The sequence below is a fragment of the Electrona antarctica genome (assembly GCF_951216825.1).
Source record: "Electrona antarctica genome assembly, chromosome: 5".
Classification (NCBI taxonomy): domain Eukaryota; kingdom Metazoa; phylum Chordata; class Actinopteri; order Myctophiformes; family Myctophidae; genus Electrona; species Electrona antarctica.
The window spans coordinates 7,900,532-7,922,842 of record NC_136810.1 but is presented as its reverse complement, the minus strand read 5'-3'; the positions used below and the strand labels follow the sequence as shown (position 1 = coordinate 7,922,842).

Sequence of the window (22,311 nt, the reverse complement as noted above, 5' to 3'; positions counted from 1 at the left end):
ATGTGTAAAAATCCATGATATTTACATTGGAATGAATGAGCCTGGCTGGAAAGTGTCCAAGTGGGAGAGGCCGGGGCTTAGCTAAAGGTAAATTCAGGAGTCCCGAGTTGGTATTGACTCACATGGCATGGTGTGTGCGCGTGTGTGTGTGTGTGTGTGTGTGTGTACGGTGTGTGTGTGTGTGTGTGTGTGTACGGTGTGTGTGTGCGTGTATGTACGGTGTGTGTGTGTGTGTGTGTGTGTGTGTGTGTGTGTGTGTGTGTGTATGTATGTACGTACGGTGTGTGTGTGTGTGTGTGTGTGTGTGTACGGTGTGTGTGTGCGCGTGTATGTACGGTGTGTGTGTGTGTACGTATACCTGGACAAACGGCCTGCAGCGTGACGTGGCTGAGGCGGAGCGTGGTGGTCAGGTGCCTCTGGTTGGAGCCAGAGAACAGCAGGTAGAACTCCACCTGCTCCGCTGCCTCCTCTTCCTCCACACGGCACACCTCGTCATCGTCCAGCTGAACGGTCAACACACACTCACCCTGCAGGGAGAGAGAGAGAGAGAGATGGAGTGAGGGACCGAATCAAACTCGATGCCAAGACGCGCACGCCGCACGCACGCACGCACGCACGCACGCACACACACACCTAACCCTGCCTTACTAAAATGTACAGTACATATGTTTCTTGGTCTGACACACACACGCACACACACACACACACACACACACACACACACACACACACACACACACACACACACACACACACACACACACACACACACACACACACACACACACACACACACACACACACACACACACACACACACACACACACACACACACACACACACACACACACACACACACACACACACAGAAGGGAGGGTGACATGAACTCAAGGTTGCGCACATCAGACCTGCAGGTGTTAGCCCCGAAGTGAACTGAGATCAAAGAAAAAAACGTTTCGGAAATATGTGCATTGCACAAAAAAATACGCAAAGGGGTTGACATGCAGTGGTGGAAAGTAACTAAGTACGTTTACTCAAATACTGTACTTAAAGTATATTTTGATGTCAATACCTTTGTACTTTTTGACTACAGGACTTTTACCTGCAACAGTGTGTTTCTACATTGCAGTATTGATTGATTGATTGCAGTCAAATACTTTAACCCATTTTGGGCGAGAACCCCTTTTGGTGTTAGCATTATGTTACGCTTTAGCTATTGAAAAATAGCAGATCTACAAGCCCATAGCGCGCCACAGAGTGGCGCGCTATGGGCTTGTAGGTCTGCTATTTTTGAAAAGTCGAACCACTGACATAGAAACATAACTTTTTCAGAAAACTGTCAGGATGTAGAAGACATTTTTAGAATCTGATCTCAGGTCAAAATGTCTACTTAAGTAAACAAATGCGAGTCATTTTCCCACCACCGGTGACATGCTCCAAACGATCCGCCCGGACCGGGGCCTTGCTGTCACGCGTCCATCCGAGGCCATGTGTTAGTGTTAGGCGCCCTAACCACTTGGCTATCGGGTGGCTCAGGCGTCATGATGATATGTGTTTAGCGGATGCTCTGATTGTCAGCCAGTCATCCTGTCTCTGCTTTACACAAACCATAGCACTGAACTGCACTTCCTGTAGCAGGAGACCACCAGTGTACAGTAAGTGATGTTGGGCTTGTTTTTGTTTATGTACAGTTACTTGTAAATGTGAGTCGCTGTGGATTAAGTAAGTCTGCTAAATGCCTGAATTGAAAAATATTTGTAGTTGCAAGTATTTGGGCTTGAATGTTGTTTAGACCTGAGATCAGATTCTAAACATGTCTTCTACATCCTGACAGTTTTCTGAAAAAGCTATGTTTCTATGTCAGTCGTTCTTCGATTTTTCAAAAATAGCAGACCTACAAGCTCGTAGCGCGCCACTCGGTGGCGCGCTATGAGCTTGTAGATCTGCTATTTTTCAATAGCTAAATTATAATGTTTAAAACATAACATAATGCATAACACCAAAAGGGCTTCCCGTCCAAAATGGGTTAAAACACATCTGTTGCTTTTGACGGAATATTCCGTCATTTCAAATCCAACCATTGTCTGCTTTGTTTTGATGGAATACTCTGTCAATTAATGTACTTTATCGATATGAAACTGTCTCGCTGAAAACAAGGAAACGTGCGTGGCTGCGTGCGCATTCCATTATGGTCCCATTAAAAGTAGAATCTTCTTTGGCTATTATCTCTGAAACTACGAGCGCTGTCCGTTGTGATCATCATCCATCCGAGGTTCGGATGCGATTTGTGATTTTTTTTATCGCATCACTCCCGAAAGATAAGCTACTGCTAACACAAGCCATTTCTTACAATGGAGGTCTGTGAGCGAGAAACCCGGATGTGAAAACATGGTAATCTGCCCTATTCTGCCCGGCACAGCTAACTGGCCTCTATCGCCACCCTGTGGCAGTCAATTGGTTTAAATCAGTGGTTCTCAAACAATTACATTTTTGTCCATGGACCCCCATCTGAAATGCCTTTCTGCCCTTCCTGCCTTTCCAGGTTTATTTTTTTGTAAACCTGGACGCTTAGTTTCTCTTACAAACTCTGGCAACCCTGTGGGAGACCCGCATGCACCACCACCACCAAGACAGAGGTTATCATCATCCTACTCATCACCTGTTAAGTGTGAGAGCAGAGCACATGGACAGGGCTTATCTCTTTTCCTTTCCTGTAGCACACAGACCACACGCAAGCAGAACCTGACAGGGCCGACACAAAGTCAGCCTGCACGGAGCGAGCGGCGTGCATCACATACACATACATCCCACTGTGTGCAAACGTTGCTAATGTTCACTTCCTGACAAATGAGCAAAGGTTACGGAGGTGACTCATGTCAACTGTTACTGTAGTGCACACAGACCTGGCTTGGGCCTGAACCTCCGGCTTCATCTGACTGCAATACAATTCAATTCAATTCAATTCAAAGGGCTTCATTGGCATGAGAAAACATACGTTTACATTGCCAAAGCAGAAAGCACAATACAACAATACACACTATTACTCAATATGCAGCGGGGGCGCCCTGCGTCATCGCTTACACTACAGTGTTCATTTTGTCCATTAAAACTATGAGTCGTCTACCTTTTTTCACTGACGAAAACTAAATAAAAACTAAGCTATGATGACTAAAACTAAGACTAAATATATATATAATATAATTTCGTCAGCAAATAAAAACTAGACTAAAATGTTAGGGAGAGACTATAGTGGAGATCCAGTAGAACTAAAAGACAAGTCATATTATGCTTGGTTGCGCTAGGAGTGCCCCCTAGTGGCCCTTGGAATAATAACAGATTATAGTGCTAGATTATCATAGTGCTAGATTATCATAATGACAGTAATCCTAAATTATATTCTATCATATTCAAGGTCTTTTGGAGAGAAATTAGACAGACTCCTGCAGAGTGTGAGAGAGTGTGTGTGTGTGTGTGTGTGTGTGTGTGTGTGTGTGTGTGTGTGTGTGTGTGTGTGTGTGTGTGTGTGTGTTTTCAGCTAGTGCTCGTTGACGCTCGTTCTGTCAAATAGGTCTATTCTAAGGTATAGCATATACTTGTATAGACATGTATCACCCTAAGCTCATACTGTGTATTAGCCTACATAAATCTTTGTGTTTGAACACAAAATGCATTTGTAGAATCCAAAAAATGTCGCGCTTCGCTCGCACGCACGCTGTGCGGCCCTCCACACACAATCATTCTACAGTTGTGGCCCCTGACCTGATCTAGTTGAATAGCCCTGCGCTATGGTATTGCGCTCTGAAAATAACAGATCTACAAGCTCACAACATGTCACGCTATGACTTGTGAGCTTGTAGATCGGATATTTTTTAGCATGCAAAGTGTAAAATATGTCATTACGACGCCATCAAGACCCGCCAAAAAAATACATATTTTGTTGACAAAATCAACTACATTTAGTCGACTAAAATCTTATGATATTTAGTCTACTAAAACTACTATACTGACTATAAAATATGACTAAAACTAATTGAAATGTTATTCAAAAGACTATGACTAAACTAAATCAAAATGTGCAGTCAAAATCAACACTGATCTCTAAAGAGGTCCTTTGCCTGAAAAGACAGCCTTTCATTTTTATTCACGTGACTCTGGAAGGTGACATTTTAACCCATTTTGACCTGAGATCAGATTCTAAAAATGTCTTCTACATCCTGACAGTTTTCTGAAAAAGCTATGTTTCTATGTACTGACGTTCTTCGATTTTTCAAAAATAGCAGACCTACAAGCTCGTAGCGCGCCACTTGGTGGCGCGCTATGAGCTTGTAGATCTGCTATTTTTCAATAGCTAGAGCATAACATAATGCTAACACCAAAATGGCTTCTTCCACCGTCACTTGACATCAGACGCCCCTTGAATGGACGGTTTGAAGTGTCCGTTGATGGTAATCCTATGACCAGGACAGTTAATCCTGTAGGTTAGGATACCAGTGACTTGAGGCTTCAGGAATGTGTTCAGTGGAATGAGCCAACCAGCCTCAATGTGCCGTCCAGCTTCTCGTGATGGTGACTCAGTGCTGCGGTCAGGCATGGCTGTACACACATCATTATGTCACGGGCAGTCTTTGTCCTGCACCACGATCACACTTTAACTTTAGGAACGTGCTTCTACTAGACCAGTAGTTCAACTTCTTCTTGCCAAGGACCCCCCATCTAAAAAAAAATCACACCCATGTGAGTGGGTGTGAGGGGTGCAACTCCCCTCTCCCCCCCCCCTCTCTTTCATTAGCAGGCAACAGTGCAGCACTATCTCTCTCTCTGTTTCTGGCACAACAGCGCCACTTTTGGTACTCATTGGTACTGGTGCTCATAGTCACACACAAACACACAAACATGAACACACGGTTGACACGGACATTCAGTATTTTAGCCGTGACGTGAGCGCCCCCTCCTGAGATACATCCGGGTCCTACTTTGTGTCGCTTTTGTGTCCCCATAGAGTTATACTGTGACGCTCCGTCGGACTAAATCTGAGACGAAAACAACCACGAAAGTCTCATTTTACTGCTTTCCTCGCAACAACAAAGCTGCGCTGCTCTCCCAAATCTGGCGGTGACAGGCCGTCTGCCCCACACGGAATACTATCGCCATTTTATTTCATTGTGTCAACTAAATCCTAATTAATGCAAACTAGATTCAACATACTCAAGCCTGCAAACATTCTAAATATGCCCCCGAAATATTTTACTGAGCAAATGACTGTTACCACCTTCAATAATAATGATAATAATAGTCTTTATTGTCTCCACATCATTTTTTTTGTCATAGACACTTGTACAAAACATTAATAATTCTACTCGAGTTGGAAGCATTAAGACCCATTTTAACCCTCAATGGCTTCCTTTCTGAAAAATAACGTCATTGTAAAAAGATTCACGCGTTTAGATATTCTATTTACAATGAGATGCGGACGGGAGCTGGTGCCACTTGGACCCGGACGTTACGTAGCACTACAAAATGACGTCGGACTTAAATACTGAATTGCTGTTCCTTGGAGTGGTTGCACCACTAAAAAAAAAAAATTAGATATTTTCACTAGTTTGGGTCCCTCCCGGGCAAAACATCTAATTTCTCTTTTGGGTCACGGGCTAAAAAGTTTGGGAACCACTGCACTAGTCCAGTGGTTCCCAAAGTGGGGTCCGGGGACCCCCAGGGGTCCTTGAGGGAGTTCCAGGGGGTCCCCAGCTAAATGACAATTTGCAACCAAATGGACCCTTATGGGTCTGTAACTCAGAGAGTGTACAAATGGAACCAAATGGACCCGGTATCCATTTGTACACTCTCAGAGTTACATTAACATTGATTTTACAATATAAATCGGGGGTCCCAGAGATAGAAATGACATTCAATGGGGGTCCGTAGACTAATTCATGTCAAACTGGGGGTGAGAATCACTGCTAGAGCCGTCAAAATCTTTTCTTATGGGGGTCCTTGGCATATTTCTTAAAATGGGGGTCCGCGGGCTCATCAGTGTCAATTTGGGGGTCCTTGACATGAAAAAGTGTGTGAACCACAGCACTAGACAGGTATTGCAAATGAGGTTATAAAACACTTGCGACAGACATGTAATGGATGGAGGATATTTTACAGTTTACCAATAAGCTAAACTAACAAAATAAATCGGTCAGGCTCTAGGTTAAACAATAGAAAAAATGCTGGTGAGCGAGTTATCTCTGATTCATATTTAAACCTTTGGCCGCACACCAAGAATCACAAAATATGTTTTGCTCTTTGTAGCTCTGTCTGTTTATCTGTTTTTAGCCTGCATTTATGAAAGAAAAACATATGACAGCAGTCTCTCTTTTTAGGGTTTGCCTTGTTGTCTGTGTACATTATGTACTACACGTATATTCCCTCAACAAAGGTAGCACCATCGTAGCTTGTGCTAGCTCGTAGCGTGTTTTTAGAGAGCGTCTAAATCCCTAACCACACCAAAAGGGTCACCATGCAACTCCTTGGGTCCAAACGGTTGCAAGGAGTTAACGCTAAAACCGTCTCGACCCTTTGGTGTGGTTTGGGCCACTGAATTCCATGCGTAGAATCACTAGGGTCAACGTGGGTCAACGTGACAACAAGACATATCACACCGCAGGGACAACGCTAAAACCGTCTTGACCCTTTGGTGTGGTTAGGCCGAACAAAATAATACTTTGGTCTCCGGTTGCCGACAGACTCTATTAAATATGCGCGACCCAGATGATTTTATTGGTATTTGGTGAAGAAAAAAAAAGTCAAAATCCGACCGAGTCAGACCAAAAAGGTCTTTGGATATGGATATATGCAGCCCACCAAAACGTACACCTGCCTAAAGCCAAAGTAGCCCAGAACAAAAAGGAGGAGTTGTTTAACGACGTACTCGACTTACTACGAGAGAGAAAAGTCGGCTTCTCCGTCCCGGAGAGCACGACGGGTGGATCCCATCTGCTGACTGTGAGTTCAGTTGACGTAACTGTGTACTGGTTTGTCTTGCGCTGATTTGAATGAAAATGTAATGCAAACTAGCAAAGCTCAAATCAAATTAATATACTGTAAGAAGGTTTAAAGCAACCATGACAACTCTCCTGTGTATCCCATTCCCCACACGTGGATAAGGAAGAGATCAAAGTAGGAGCTGTTTAGAAGTGCATTGAGTGCCTTAATATTCCATTCAGCCAAGACCGGTACATCCATCTGCTTCTGCTAAAACTCTGATGATTTGTGTGTAAAAAACAAATTATCCGTTTGGTTAATTTTAAGTGCACGCACGCTGAGGAGACGAGAAGAGACGAGACTTTTTTTTTCTCTCTCACCCTCTACTGCAGCGCGCATGCCTTGTTGTTCAGAAGCGTACACTGCTACATCCTGCTAAAAACCTAGTTTTTAGTGGGTCCTGTTTGTCCTCTATCACACCTTTACAGTCCAACTAAAACTGTTATTTTCAACCGATGTTTTTCTCCTCAATTTAGTCGTTATGCCAATTCCTCTGCAGTGTTTTCACATCACCATTTGGTATGGCCTCAGACGGCTCAGAACCATGATAGAGGCAATACAAAACCTACATTTAACATGGACTAGGTTGCAGCCTACTACTCTTGTACAATGGAAAAGGTAAAAAGGTGAGAGTGGAGATAGTTGAGCCATAACCATGCAGTGGAAGAGCAGCACCGTGTGTCTTGTTTTCTTTGGTAAGTGGCCATGGTATAAGCACTGTAATTCACGGGCAGGAACATTCCTCCGCATCACCCCTCTCTCTCTACCTTGTTTGTTATTCTCTTAGAGCTACCGGAACACCTTGTCATGAGTTATGACTTCAGCAGTATATCAGTCTGTTTGGAAAAGGTTTGGAAGTGTGTTCATTCAAATGGACCCATAAAGGTCCTTTGCAGACTGGGCGCGTTTTAAAAGAAAACCGGCAGAAAAACTCTGCTAAAAATCAGAAATACGCAGCAGTGTGTAGGGACCTAAAGGGTCCATTTGGTTTTATTTTATGCTCTCAAGAGTTAAAGATCCATAAAGGCCTATTCATAGTCTGGATTTTCAGTGGTGAGGTGACCACCGCTCCGGTGGTGAGGTGACCACCGGAGCTGAAATAAGGTTGATCGGTGGTGAGTAAAAACAGAGAGACGTCATGTTGTAGTTCGGTGGTCACCTAACCACCAAAAATCCAGACTATGTATGAGCCTTAAGGGTCCATTTGGTTACCAACTTTCCATCATTTAGCTGGGGACCACCTGGAACCACTGGTTGAGGACCACTGGCCTAAGCGGAAGTACAGGAAGTACCTTCCAAGGAAGTTATGTTCATGCTGAACAGATCTGTTTACAGAAACACAGAAAACACAGAAAACTATGAAAACTATGCTGTGATTGGTCGAAGACAAAGACAGCTTCCGGAAGTACACACGACAGAATTCGAGTTCTTGAAAAGATGGTCCAGATGATAAGAGGCAAGCTACAGCCAGACTCGGGCCAAGGTCCAAACCTGCGACGGTGACACCAAAGAATTTGAGATCCTAGCGGGCGTCCTACAGGGAGACATTCTGGCCACCTTCCTGTATAGCAATGGACCATGCACTCGCAATCAATGGCAGAGAGGAAGCAATGGGGTTCACGCTGGTCTCGAGGAAGCCAAGGCAATGGCCACCCCGTCATGGTCACTGACCTCAACTACGCAGATGCCAACGCCCTAATCTCAGATACAGTAGGGAAAGGAAAGGGACTACTACTGGCAGTAGAAATGGAGTGCAGGAAGATCGGCCTCAAGCTCAATGCCAAGAAAACAAAAGGTAATGACAGTCAACGCAGAGGACAAAACCATTGCCAGTCGAGGACCTCGGGACCCTGGACTGTCTCAACTGAACAGGACCTGAAGGTCCAGACAGCACTTGTCTGGAATGCATTGCATGGGATGAGGAGAGTGTGGAAACCAGACATGGGAGAAGAAGACCTTAAGAGGCTGTTAACCCAGCTGTTCATAGCTACTGTGGAGTCAGTACTGCTGTAAAGGGCTGTTCATAGCTACTGTGGAGTCAGTACTGCTGTAAAGGGCTGTTCATAGCTACTGTGGAGTCAGTACTGCTGTAAAGGGCTGTTCATAGCTACTGTGGAGTCAGTACTGCTGTAAAGGGCTGTTCATAGCTACTGTGGAGTCAGTACTGCTGTAAAGGGCTGTTCATATAGCTACTGTGGAGTCAGTACTGCTGTAAAGGGCTGTTCATAGCTACTGTGGAGTCAGTACTGCTGTAAAGGGCTGTTCATAGGAGCTACTGTGGAGTCAGTACTGCTGTAAAGGGCTGAAACATGGACCCTTACAGTACAACAGGAAAGAGCCCTGGATGGAGTCTACACAAGAATGCTACATATGGCACTACAGTAGGTGTCACATCAGAAATATGTACCTCTATGGGGACATACAGTACCACGGGTCACAGACAAGGTCAAAGAGAGAAGGATGAGGCTGGCAGGGCACTGCGTCAGGTACCTAGAACCAGGAGGGGAAAGAGGCGCACCACCACCTACGTAGACGCACTGCGGCGCAACATAGCTAACACTGTAGAGCTCAAGAACCTGATGTTAGATAGGAAAGTGTGGAGGTCAGCGATCCAGGAGTCCCGAGTCTGTAACTCACTACTCAAGGCTCATACATAGTCTGGATTTTCGGTGGTTAGGTGACCACCGAACTGACGTCACGAGCCGCGGTGAAGAGCAAACCACCGCCACCGCTCCAGCCCTTCTCTCTGTTTTTACTCACCACCGCTCAACGTTATTTCAGCTCCGGTGGTCAGCTCACCACCGGAGCGGTGGTCACCTCACCACCGAAAATCCAGACTATGAATAGGCCTTAACTCTGAGGACCCCCTAGGGTTTCCCAGACCCCCTGTTGAAGACCCCTGATCTAAACGATCCCACTCCGAGCCAAATAGAAACTATTAAGGAATAGTGACCTCCTCCTATAGTCTGCATGACACCACAACGGTTAAGTGACGCACATTTCCAACTCACATACTTATGACTCCAAATTGCGTAAAGCAAACTAAAAATAGTCCTGTAGGAAACACTCCTCCGCCCACCCCCGTAATAATGTTCCAGAAAAAGATTCAAGTTAAACAGTCATGTCAGGTATTGCTTTAAAAGGAACGATGTTAAAATAGTTTATCACACTGTCTCTTGGTTTATATGTGGGCATGCTCAGAGAATGCAATAGGAGCCCATACTGTGTGTGTGTGTGTGTGTGTGTGTGTGTGTGTGTGTGTGTGTCTTCTCAGCTGATCTCATTTCCTTCTATACACACACTCCCCCGTTAAACATGATACAACAAACCCACACACACACAACAGAAAAACACACACACACACACACACACACACACACACACACACACACACACACACACACACTCACTCCTCCAAGTATTACATAGATTGTCGCTGTAGAGCAGAAACCTCTTATCTCCCATATATATATATTTTTTTTAATAATTTTTATCCCACGATTTTGTAACCCATTTTTTCACCCGTGTCAATTACCTAATGTGATCCTGGGCTCTACACACCCTCCTGAACCTAATGTGATCCTGGGCTCTACACACCCTCCTGAACCTAATGTGATCCTGGGCTCTACACACCCTCCTGAACCTAATGTGATCCTGGGCTCTACACACCCTCCTGAACCTAATGTGATCCTGGGCTCTACACACCCTCCTGAACCTAATGTGATCCTGGGCTCTACACACCCTCCTGAACCTAATGTGATCCTGGGCTCTACACACCCTCCTGAACCTAATGTGATCCTGGGCTCTACACACCCTCCTGAACCTAATGTGATCCTGGGCTCTACACACCCTCCTGAACCTAATGTGATCCTGGGCTCTACACACCCTCCTGAACCTAATGTGATCCTGGGCTCTACACACCCTCCTGAACCTAATGTGATCCTGGGCTCTACACACCCTCCTGAACCTAATGTGATCCTGGGCTCTACACACCCTCCTGAACCTAATGTGATCCTGGGCTCTACACACCCTCCTGAACCTAATGTGATCCTGGGCTCTACACACCCTCCTGAACCTAATGTGATCCTGGGCTCTACACACCCTCCTGAACCTAATGTGATCCTGGGCTCTACACACCCTCCTGAACCTAATGTGATCCTGGGCTCTACACACCCTCCTGAACCTAATGTGATCCTGGGCTCTACACACCCTCCTGAACCTAATGTGATCCTGGGCTCTACACACCCTCCTGAACCTAATGTGATCCTGGGCTCTACACACCCTCCTGAACCTAATGTGATCCTGGGCTCTACACACCCTCCTGAACCTAATGTGATCCTGGGCTCTACACACCCTCCTGAACCTAATGTGATCCTGGGCTCTACACACCCTCCTGAACCTAATGTGATCCTGGGCTCTACACACCCTCCTGAACCTAATGTGATCCTGGGCTCTACACACCCTCCTGAACCTAATGTGATCCTGGGCTCTACACACCCTCCTGAACCTAATGTGATCCTGGGCTCTACACACCCTCCTGAACCTAATGTGATCCTGGGCTCTACACACCCTCCTGAACCTAATGTGATCCTGGGCTCTACACACCCTCCTGAACCTAATGTGATCCTGGGCTCTACACACCCTCCTGAACCTAATGTGATCCTGGGCTCTACACACCCTCCTGAACCTAATGTGATCCTGGGCTCTACACACCCTCCTGAACCTAATGTGATCCTGGGCTCTACACACCCTCCTGAACCTAATGTGATCCTGGGCTCTACACACCCTCCTGAACCTAATGTGATCCTGGGCTCTACACACCCTCCTGAACCTAATGTGATCCTGGGCTCTACACACCCTCCTGAACCTAATGTGATCCTGGGCTCTACACACCCTCCTGAACCTAATGTGATCCTGGGCTCTACACACCCTCCTGAACCTAATGTGATCCTGGGCTCTACACACCCTCCTGAACCTAATGTGATCCTGGGCTCTACACACCCTCCTGAACCTAATGTGATCCTGGGCTCTACACACCCTCCTGAACCTAATGTGATCCTGGGCTCTACACACCCTCCTGAACCTAATGTGATCCTGGGCTCTACACACCCTCCTGAACCTAATGTGATCCTGGGCTCTACACACCCTCCTGAACCTAATGTGATCCTGGGCTCTACACACCCTCCTGAACCTAATGTGATCCTGGGCTCTACACACCCTCCTGAACCTAATGTGATCCTGGGCTCTACACACCCTCCTGAACCTAATGTGATCCTGGGCTCTACACACCCTCCTGAACCTAATGTGATCCTGGGCTCTACACACCCTCCTGAACCTAATGTGATCCTGGGCTCTACACACCCTCCTGAACCTAATGTGATCCTGGGCTCTACACACCCTCCTGAACCTAATGTGATCCTGGGCTCTACACACCCTCCTGAACCTAATGTGATCCTGGGCTCTACACACCCTCCTGAACCTAATGTGATCCTGGGCTCTACACACCCTCCTGAACCTAATGTGATCCTGGGCTCTACACACCCTCCTGAACCTAATGTGATCCTGGGCTCTACACACCCTCCTGAACCTAATGTGATCCTGGGCTCTACACACCCTCCGCCAACCTAGTCCCCATATATATAATCTCCCATATTTTAACTGTTTGTGTTTTTTTGGTAAATGAACACCCGACTTGAACACGACTTGATTGCAGATCTGTGTGTTTGGAGCTTATAAATCTGCTACGTTTGCCATTTCTTAATTTGAACAGTTTTAGACATACAGTATGAGGTTTCCACCCGACAGAGATGATATACACAAACACACGCTAATAATAGCAGCACACAGGAATGTTTCAGAAAACACTCTCACTCTCTCTCACACACACACACACACACACACACACACACACACACACACACACGCACACACACAACGTATACATCCCCCCCATTCCAACACACTGGAACGCACATGCAAACATCTCTCTTTCTTCTCTCTCTCCGTTTCCTTCAGACTCCCGCTCTTTCATAGAAATATTCCTTAAAGGACCACTTCACCACTTTTCAACCTATCTTCATATAATAGGTCCTCACTAATAATCATGATCAAATGGCACCATTTTTTTCTACTCGGTCAGTGTCTCATACGAGGGCTGTGGGAAGTTCAGAGACCCGTCCACCAGTGACATCATCGTTAGGCAGAGTTTTTTTTAAACACGATTTTTTTTACAAACATTTTTAGATTTGTATTATCGTGAGAACGATGGCTTCCATTTTCACATTGCAACTTTTCAGGAATAGAAAGCCTGCAGTTTCTATTAGCTTGGATTCCCCATCGATGATGTCACTGGTGGACGGGTCTCTGAACTGCCCACAGCCCTCCTATGAGACACAGACTGAATAGAAAGAAATAGTGCCATTTTATCACGATTATTAGTGAGGACCTATTATATGAAGATAGGTTGAAAAGTGGTGAAGTGGTCCTTTAATTTATGTTCCTTCATGTCTCTCTCTCTGACACGGTACACATGCATCTACTGTACACAGTGAAAGTGTAAAATGTGTCCATTTGTAAGTAAGAGAGTGGTACTACGGTCATCAAATGAACCCCATTTGGTGACACACACACACACACACACACACACACACACAGACACAGACACAGACACAGACACACACACACACACACACACACACACACACACAAATAGTGTGTATGTGTGTGTCCAAGATGCTGGAGTTCTGACATGGTTCGTATTTCCTGGTTGAGCAGTCACAGATGCTTGGCAGCAGATGAATAGTGAACAGGAGAGAGAGACGTTGGTTATATACGAGGCTAAGTGCTAACTGGAACCACCACGGTGCGGTGCGGTCGGCGTGCTCTCAGCCCAGCTCAGGTGCTCTCTGCTCTGCAGGGTGAGGTGAGGACACACTGAGAGCCTGCTGCTGGCTGCTGCCAAAGGACAGCCAAATATCTCTCCTAAGAAATCTCTCTTTATTTGATGTGTCCGCTGTCTGTAGTCCCTCTCCCTCTCTCTCTCTCTCGCACTCTCACGCAATCTTTCCATAATTCTTGATAAGCACAAATTCAATCGTACACGCAGCATTGCATACATATTATTGTAGTGTAGTGGTTCTCAGAAGTGAGGTCCAGGCCAGGGACCCTCTGCGTTACTTGAGGGCTCCCCAAATGAACCCTTGACCGCCGGTCTGTAACGCTGAGTGTGTACAAATGGAACCAAATGGACCCTCACAGGAACACCGTTCCATTTGGTTCCATTTATGCACTCTCAGAGTTATGGTGGTACCTTGAAGATTGAACAGAAGTTTGAGAACTAGGTTTTGGTTCCAAATGTGATGGAACTGATTCCAGTTACTCATGGGTGTTGGATCTGGATTCCGAGCTGCGCTACTGAATCTGTCAGCAGGGGCAGTAGTGATGCACCGAATATTCGGCCGCAGAAAATGCATTTTTGGCCTATTCGGTTTCGCCCCGAATAGGCAGAAAATATATCGCCGAATAGTGTATGCAATTAATGCATTCAAAAGAGCTGAATAAATGTTTTATGGACCCATAATAGTGATTATTATTTAAGTTAAGTTTTTCCATAACCATTTATTTTGCCATAAATCAGGTAGCTTTAATGTACGGCCATGACAGCAATGGTAGGAAAAAATATATATAATATTAATAATATTCGGATATTCGGTTTTCGGCCAACTGTTTCCTATATTCAGTATTCGGTTTCGGCCAAAGATTTCCCTTTCGGTGCATCCCTAAAACGTGTGTATACATTAGTGGAATGAAAACAGCGCCCCACCGGAAGAGGAGAGCTGAGAGTGGACCAAACGGGCCAACATCCCTCTATCCACATTCTATTGGGCGGAAAAAGGAAACAAGACAGCAGAGGGTGCTGCATTGTTTGTTTTTTTTTCATTTTGTTTTGCCGATGGGTTCATTGAGTTCACCCAAAAAAAGACCTGAGGTCTGCAGACTTTCAAGCAATGTTGTTGTTGTTGACGTCTTCGCACAACAACAATTATTCCATTACGTATGGGCTGCTGTCAGGCACAAACCTTGTATCTCCATATTTAGACTTTTTATGTTTGTTTGCTCTATTCACGGATTAACCCATTTTGGTGTTAGCATTATGTTATGCTTTAGCTATTGAAAAATAGTAGATCTACTCTATGAGCTTGTAGGTCTGCTATTTTTGAAAAATCGAAGAACCACTGACATAGAAACATAGCTTTTTCAGAAAACTGTCAGGAGACATTTTTTGAATCTGATCTCAGGTCAAAATGGGTTAATGCTCTACTTCACCATACTACAATTAGAGGGTCGCACAAAAGTAGTGAAATTAGCAGCTCTACGAGCTATTTTCACTATTCTAAAATGGTTTGAAAATTATAATACAAAAGGAAGGGTTTTGGCTCGAAGATTTCCACCCGACAGCGACGATATTTAGATGGCAGTTAACCCATTTAGGCCCTGACGTCGAAATTAAAAAAAAAAACATCTAAATCCTCCAGTTTTCTGAAATAAATATTTTCACGATTTTTCAAAAATAGCAGATCTACAAGCTCATAGCGCGCCACTCGGTGGCGCGCTATGAGCTTGTAGATCTGCTGTTTTTCAACAGCTAAAGCATAACATAATGCTGACACCAAAAGGGGTTCCCGCCCCAAAATGGGTTAATTGTGGATGGCATTCTGCTGCTGCCTTGTCATTGGGGACACGACGTCAAAAATAAACATAGGCCTTTAAAAACACTGTTCTGATTTAATATGGCTGAAGGAAAACCTCAAATTAAAGTGTCTTCTATCTAAACTATTATCCACGCAGAGAGAAGGAAGACCAGTGGGTTCTGGCTGGGATGTGACAACGTTTTGCAAAGTGACTCAGAGAGAATGACTCTTGAACTCCTCTCTCTCATTAATCCATCCCCCACCCGTCCCGCCGTCAAATAATCCCATCCGTAGACCCGTGATTATATCAAGATACAAACCATACCCGCCCCGCCCGTCAAATAATGGACCCGTTTGTCCACCCCGTTACCCGTCCGTATTCACCGCTCGCCATCTTTGACTTTATTTCATCCATGTTGGTTCCGCATGTGTGTGTGTGTGTGTGTGTGTGTGTGTGTGTGTGTGTGTGTGTGTGTGTGTGTGTGTGTGTGTGTGTGTCATCATGTATGTGTGCTCACCGACGTGCTATGTTAACACTTATGGTGCCGGGGAATTCTTTCAGAATAAAAGGCGCTAGAGTGCCAAGCAGATGAGGGAGATTTTATTCTGAAAACCCCAGCCTTTTCCATTTCCCCCCAAAACCGGGAGGTGAAATGTTCCATTACTACATGGCCTGCATAAAACAGATCTCTCTTTAGAAGTTAATAATATTCTAACCGAGATGCATGATGAAGTCTGAGATGCATGATGCAGTCGGAAATTAGGACCGTAAACCAGGAAGTGAATGGCTGCGTGCAAAGAAAAACAGGTCCGGGAGGGTCGAGCAAGCCGTTGCCTAGCAACAGCCGCTGTCAAAACATTGATTTTAGCGATCCAATTTATCCAATATATCGATCCACAAATCCCATGCAGTCACCCCACGGGTTTTGTGTCAGGGACCCCCAGAAGAAAAGATTAATGCAACATGTATTCATCAAATGTATGCAAACTTTTCCAATACTTTAAAGATTATATATATATATATATATATATATATATATATATATATATATATATATATATATAAAAAAATAACAGATGTACAAGATTGTAGATCTGCTTATATTGTTTTAATAGCCGTATATAAAGTAATAACGTAATATAAAGGATAAAGTGGCTACAATGATTGAGATGCTGTATTAACCACTTTTTCTTCATTGGGGGTCCCTGGAACCCCAACCACCCATGGACCGCTGATTAAAAAAGAAACGGGTCTGTTCTACCGTTGGTAAAGAGACAACCATAGCATTATTTTTCCTTTATGGTTTTCTCACCCTAAAACATCCAAGCAGCCACACTGGACCTGTGTCATTTACACCCTAAAACATCCAAGCAGCCACACTGGACCTGTGTCATTTACACCCTAAAACATCCAAGCAGCCACACTGGACCCGTGTCATTTACACTTGACTATAACGGGCCTTTTAATGAGCAGCTGAATGGAACCACCAACATGGTGCCTTTTTTGTTTCGTTTTTCAGCCTAAACATGATGCCCAAATTACGGTGTCCGTGCGCACACGCACACGCGCACGCACGCACACGCGCACACACAGACACACATGCACAGTTTGCACACACATACAAAATACTACTTACATGTATGCATGATGTAGCCTATGTATGGCAGGCAAATGTTAAAAATATCACTGTCTCTATGGATTATATTTAAGGTATATAAGGTCTGTAATTGTAGTAAAAAAAAGATGATAGATGAATAGACCTCACACAATGTGTCCTCATCCCACAGTGTTTAAGAATATTAAATACACACACACACACACACACACACACACACACACACACACACACACACACACACACACACACACACACACACACACACACACACACACACACACACACACACACACACACACACACACAGAAGGAGATACTTACATAGAGTGGTGCTTGCTGAGGATTCAGTTTCATGGTTGAAGGCACTGTGTAAAGACAGAGAAAACTCCAGGTTACATTTCAAGAACAACACATATTACAACAACATGCACACACCGCTGTGTGTTGAGGCCAATGATCTATATGGGAGGCATCTAGAACGTTTTTTTTTTTGTGATTAGTATTTTATTGGATTTTCTTTTTCAGACACAAACACAACACCCACAATACCAGTCAACTGTAACAACAATACAGAACAAACAAACGAAGAAAAATAAAATAAAAAATAAAAAAGGGTTTGACACAAATCGACAGTCACATTACAAAAAGAAAAGAAAAAAAGAAAAACACAACTAGGAGGGAAGGAAGGGGAGGGAGGCTGTGTTCTTCTCGATAGAGACATATATGTGAGCAGGCGAAGATCTACTGTAGGGGGGGGGGGGGGGGGGGGGGGGCAGCCAGTAGTCTGTCATTACGTAGTGCTATCATACAGAAGGAATCTGTCCCACTTCTGGTGGAACTGATCTATCCTATTTTTCATAGAGAATGATACTCTTTCATAATCTTCAACGTTTTGATTTTGCATTGCATTGAGGCAGACGAAAGTATAACTTATGTTGTGCAAAAATAGCCACTGTAATGCTAAATGAAATGCAGCATGGCTACTGTACCGGCACTAGCACTATAGCAACTTCAAGGTGGTTCTAGCTAAATAATTTATAGTTAACCCATTTTGGGCGGGAACCCCTTTTGGTGTTAGCATTATGTTATGCTTTAGCTATCGCAAAATAGCAGATCTACAAGCTCGCTACGAGCTTGTAGGTCTGCTATTTTTGAAAAATCGAAGAACCACTGACATAGAAACATAGCTTTTTCAGAAAACTGTCAGGATGTAGAAGACTTTTTTAGAATCTGATCTCAGGTCAAAATGGGTTAACTTTATTGCTGCCGCTAGGTGGCAGCAAAAACACACCTAAGGAATGCCACCCGTCCGCTCTAACTCTACGCTCCTCGTTTCCTTTCCGGGTTATTCAGGGAGGTGGGGGCTATTCAGGGAGGTGGGGGCTATTCAGGGAGGTGGGGGCTATTCAGGGAGGTGGGTGCTTTTGTTATGAGCACAGTGATCAGTCGCGTTAGCTCAGACCCCTTAGCTATCATTACAACCAGTTACTCTTACTATGTGCTCAGCGATGCGATACAAACTCACAAATGGTTTACGATCGCCGGGATGCGCGACGGCTCACCATGGACAGCGCTCGAACCTTTTGAGATACAGCGCTTTGAAAATCCTGTTATAATGGAGGCTCAATGGAGCTGGATTTAAAAATCCCATAGCTGGTGGGTGTGATTTTTTTATATTGCGTCAAATAAGAACTGTGTTCCAAGAAAAATAAACAAAATGATCCCGGCAGTTTCACTCCTGCTGCGAGAAAACTAAATTAGCAAAATTTTACTACATTAGCAAAATTTTACTAAATTAGCTAAATTTTACTAAATTAGCAACATTTTACTAAATTAGCAAAATTTTACTAAATTAGCTAAATTTTACTAAATTAGCTAAATTTTACTAAATTAGCTAAATTTTACTAAATTAGCTAAATTAGTAAAATCGTCAGCAGAAACAGACTGTATCAAATATGAATGATTGACTGTCGTAAACAATACAGATCCTGCTATGCATCCCATGTGTATACAGTACATCCCATTATGTCTCAACCAATGATCCATTGACTACTAATCATTTCCTAATGACTCAACCAGACCATCCGGTCCACTTCCCCCTCTTGAACTAGTCAGTAAATGATTACATGGACGGTCATCATCATAGGTCTGCCATTTTTGAAAAACCTTGAAAGTGTTTGAAAATATTTGTTTAGAAGGTATTTCCAAACATTTTTTTCCCCTTGCTTTAATTTTTTTTTAACAACCATCAACCATAGCAGATCTTAAATCGGTTAAACTTAAATCATTACTTTCAAAAATATTTGGAAAACAAAAGTGGATATAAGACGTTTCTTGAACATTTCAATGGACGGGGACGACATGGAAATTCCAAAACTAGTGTTGCGTGTGTGCGTGCGTGCGTGCGTGCGTGCGTGGCGTGCGTGCGTGCGTGCGTGCGTGCGTGCGTGCGTGCGTGCGTGCGCGGTGACTATGGAAGACGCCTGGACTGACTCCTCGCACACACACATAAATCACCAGTGGGTATAACTGGCCCCACTGTCTCCCCTCTGACGTTCTAATTAGAGATGAGATGTCACACAGGCTGCGATCTGAGGTCACCCAGCCAGCTATAGGCTCTATTCTCAACACGCTGTGATGTGGTTGGTCCATTCACAGGCAGGAAGCAGGAAGTCAAGGGGTGTGGGAGGGAGGGAGGGAGGCAGAGGGTGACTTAACATGTCTGTCTGGTGCACATTTAAAGAGGAACATAACAAACACACACCAATAACAACACACACAGATAGACAAACACACAGGAATTGAATACACAGGACCACAATGGAAACAAGCCCCTATAGAGGGCTTTTTTTGTGTTATCCTTTTGACAATCAATCATTGTAAAACTGTTAATAAAGTATTCAATCAATCAATCAAACACATTCTATTGAATGTGAAGGGGGATACTATAGCCAGGGGGATGCCTGTGTGTCGTAGGCTCAATATGTCAGTTTGTAAATGGTGCATTTATATAGCGCCTTTATCCAAGGCGCTTTACATAGATTGTGCATTACATTCACCCATTCACACACACATTCATACACCGATGGCGGCAGAAACCATGCAAGGCACTAGCCAGCACATCGGGAGCAATTTGGGATTCAGTGTCTTGCTCAAGGACACTTCGACGCTAACTCTGGGGGAGCCCGGGTTCGGCAGGCAACAGGCAACATTGCGGTTACCATCCAGCCACTCTACCCCTGAGCCACCGCCGCCCCATTCACAGTCAATAGATCCCATGATCTTTTGTGGCAAGATGTAATTTCCTGGGTTATAATAATAGTAAAGAAATCGCCGTAAAATGTTGTAACAAAAGACATGTTTAGCCACTTGTTCAAATGCCCCGCACCCCTGTTAACACCTTAGTAGCCCGGAACTATTTAATCCATTTCATCCATGTGCCCATCATTTATAGGGCCCGGACCACTTTTACCGGCACACCGGAAGTTGGTGTGCAGGTCTGTGTAGCAGCTAACAATAGCCACACCACTCTAGAGTCGATCGACAACAACGGGAGGTAATAATAAATCTATCGCGACTAGCGACTGGACCGCAGAGGGCCGTCAAACACAGGATCTTTTTTCAGAATTAGACGGGATGATTTAGATCGCGAGTTATGATCGTTTTAAGATTTTCGTTTTCGTCAGCTAAACAGGCAGGGAACATTTTCGATGACGTGTCACTTTTTGACACGTCATCGGATCGGGCAACAAACGCTCCAAGGCTCTAGAGCGATGCGAACGGTTTTGTTTTCATTAATCTCCGTCCTATTTATCAATCTCCGGCTTGGGCACCATGACCTTGAACTTGACGGAGAACTCCGCCCGGGCCTCCATTGTGTTAAAAATAGCTAAAATCGTTCAAACGAAAGAAAGAGAAGAAATAACACTCATCCTTTACTTTCTCTAATAACAACCTTTAAAACATGAACCTAAAACATGAACCTTGGTTGAAACAAGTTGTTGTCTTTTAAACCTAACCTCTAAATGCCTAATCCTATTTTTTAAACCGCAACGTCCATTTCTCACATTCTACTATACTTGTGGGGACATTTGGAGCCTCACAAGTATAGTAATCCACACACACATACACACAGACCAAAACAGAGAAATACAGACAAGTCTTTGTTGTACTGGTACTGTCAGTCAATGGTGGTTGTCAGTGAGACATGCACACACACACACACACACACACACACACACACACACACACACACACACACACACACACACACACACACACACACACACACACACACACACACACACACACACACACACACACACACACACACACACACACACACACAGGGCTATGGTATTATATCAGCTGTGTGTGAATGGGACTGAGCTTGCTATGGTATATGAATAAATATGATGACGACCGTCTGGTATGTACAGACAAACCCATTGTGGTGCGATAGCAGCGGACATGCCGAAAGCAACAAGTGTGTGTGTGTGTGTGTAGGCTGGGTTAGCAAAGGAACAAATGCTGGCGCTGTATGTTTGTGTGTGAGTGTGTGCATGTGTGTGTGTCTCTGTGCGTGTGCGTGCGTGCGTGCTACAATAAACCATGCTACATCAACGTTTACGGCCACTCAAATGTTATGGAGTGTCTCCCTGCTTGATGGAACACTAACAGCCCAATAGGTTTCCATTAGAGAACCAGTGTTTCTCAAACCTTTTCCTCTGTCGAGGACCCCCCAAATAATATGTTTATTTGGCAGCGGACCTCCATCTCAAACTGATTTCGTGCCAGGGACCTCCATTAGAAGCAAAGATTTGAGTTCAAACGTTTTCGCTTTAAAAGCATAATATACTGTTACCACTGCTTGGGAATTGCTGTCAAGCATTGCCCATCTGCAAATGGGTGTTGCTCTGTTCCAACCACTACACACGCACGCACGCACGATATGGGGTTGCATTTTAATCA

The 22,311-nt window shown here is 44.5% G+C and overlaps 1 long non-coding RNA gene across 1 annotated transcript in view; it reads right to left on the bottom strand.

Moving 5' to 3' along the window:
• Positions 1-391: 391 nt before the first annotated feature.
• LOC306923291 overlaps positions 392-22,311 on the bottom strand; it is a 61,914-nt gene continuing 39,994 nt past the window's right edge. The window contains exons 2-3 of the long non-coding RNA XR_013790013.1: positions 17,662-17,705; positions 392-527 (exon numbers count right to left, since the gene is read on the bottom strand). This is a non-coding gene — a long non-coding RNA (uncharacterized lncRNA). The remainder of the gene's footprint in view (positions 528-17,661; positions 17,706-22,311) is intronic.